Consider the following 2,500-nt stretch of genomic DNA (forward strand, 5'->3'; position numbering starts at 1 on the left):
CTGGAGCAGCAAGGTTGTGTTTGAGCCATCTTTTACATGTCAATTAGGATATTGCTGGATGTGGGCATTTAAGTTAACCTAAGGTTTACAAAGTTTTACATTGTCTAGCACCAGCCAGAGATACCCCATTCTCTTTTTTATTTTTTTATTTTTTTTAATGTATCCGTTCCTTCAGAACGAGCTTTATCTTTTTTATCGTATTTATATTTTTATTTACCTGTGATGCATTGCTTTTATTTTCCTTTTTTTTATTCGTAAGTCAAGAGCAGCATAGGCTGACCCACTATCTTAAGGGATGTGTACCTGGGGCATGGGGCAGTGTCTCCACACAGGGGAAGTGAACGGCCCCCTCCCTCCTTCTTTCGGCCCTAAGCCGCCATCCGCCGCTTGGGTGGGTGATATTTCGGGATTCCCCTCGACAGAAAGCCTTACACACACACACACACACACACTCTCTCTCTCTCTCTCTCTCTCTCTCTCTCTCTCTCTCTCTCTCTCTCTCTCTCTTTCTCTCTCTCTCTCTCTCTCTCTCTTTGGGTTACTGTACAAAGTAGTATGTAGTCCTCCTTTATCATTGGTACAATCTATAGACACCCTCATGCTGCAGCCGAATCATTGGACTACCTCGAAGATGTTTTTAGAGAAATGTCAGTGAAAAGAAAACCTTTTTTCGCGATGACATGAACAAAGCAAATGCAAAAGTAGCTGGGATCATTAGGAAAAACAAATTAAAACAGCTCATAAATAAACCTACCAGGATCACAGAACACACCTCATCCGTGCTAGACGTCATAATATCAAACAGAACTGACCTCATTACGTATACTGACGTTATCCCTAGTCAGAATGCAGACCATGAACTATTAACTATGAAAGTAGATGTAAAGAGACCCAAGCTTCGAAGATGGCCCCCAATCCGACCCCCAATTACTTTGTCAAAATATTAGTGCCAGCCAGTCGACCCTCTCAGAGATTCTTACAACAGAGGACGTTAACAGACAAGTAGACATTCTCTCAAACGTACTGAAAAATAGTATAGATGCCACTGCCCACCTTAAGACCAAAATTGTTAGACGTCCCCCGCCCCATGGATAAACGAGGACATTAAAAGAGCTATACATGACCGAAACAACACTCACAAATATCTCAAAACAAATAGAACATCACCCTTCATTCTAAGTATAAAAAAGAGAAATGTTAAAACATTAATCCACTCAGCAAAAACAATTCATTTTCAAATAAGTTCAATGACTGTAAACACGACACCAAAGAAACATGGAAAACAGTTAAAACGTTAGGACCAAACAAAAAACACCACACAGACACGTCCTTAGATTCCTTAAGTAGTATAGAACATCTAAACGACTACTTTGCAAATATCGGTAGACTGAACAGACAGCTGCTTCCTTGGCCCCACAAAACACAACCAGGACAAGGTTCAGACCACAGCCAATAGGAGTGGAAACAACAGTCTTAACAATAAAACATTTACGTGAAACAAATGCTGTAGGAGTGGATAACATTGCTTTTCGATTCATCAAAGAAAACTTACCAGGAATTGCACACTATTTAACTATCCTTACAACACATCTATAGTTACCGGTACCTACCCATCACTGTGGAAACATGGCATCATAACACCCATTTTCAAATCAGGAGATGCAGAACAATTGAATAATTATCGTCCTATAACTCTACTTCCGGTGATATCTAAAGTGCTAGAAAAAATGCATATCAATTATCAACATTCTTAGAATCTAATCACTTCATTTCCGAAAAGTAACATGGGTTTAGAAGTAAGCTATCTACTGAAACAGCTTTACTAAAAATCACAAACAAAATTTATGATAACATAGACAAGAATCAAATAAATCTACTAGCACTTTGTGATCTCTCAAAAGTATTTGGCAATGACAGCCATGAAATCCTGCTTAACAAAATGAAAAACCATGGAATTAACAACTATTGGTTCAGAAATTTCCTATCCACAAGAACGTAGTCAAAATTCGTAATAATATGTCAATTAAGAAACCAGTCTCTTTCGGAGTCCCACAAGGCTCCATATTAGGCCCGATCTTGTTCACTATATTCATAAACGATCTATCAACCATTGCAAACAACTAACTACTTGTCCAATATGCCGATGGCTTTCAGTTTCTTCACGCTACCCCTGTAACCAATTTAAATGAATCGATAAGAAATACTCAACAGACTCTTACAGAAGCAAAGATATATTTTGACAACAACGGTCTCAAATTAAATCCTGACAAAACTCAATGCATCTTTACAGGCAGTCTGCAGAAGATAGCTAAATAGCCCTATAAACACAATCATAGAATTTGAAGGCTATCAAATCAAACCAAGCATTTCGGTGAAAAATCTAGGAATACATATAGACAGATACATGACTTTTGAAACACACATGGACAACATTCACAATGAAAGTAATGGGCACACTGATATACCTAACTCACGTAAAAACAAAATCCCCACTGAGACG

The sequence above is a fragment of the Penaeus monodon genome, chromosome 11 (assembly GCF_015228065.2).
Source record: "Penaeus monodon isolate SGIC_2016 chromosome 11, NSTDA_Pmon_1, whole genome shotgun sequence".
Lineage (NCBI taxonomy): Eukaryota > Metazoa > Arthropoda > Malacostraca > Decapoda > Penaeidae > Penaeus > Penaeus monodon.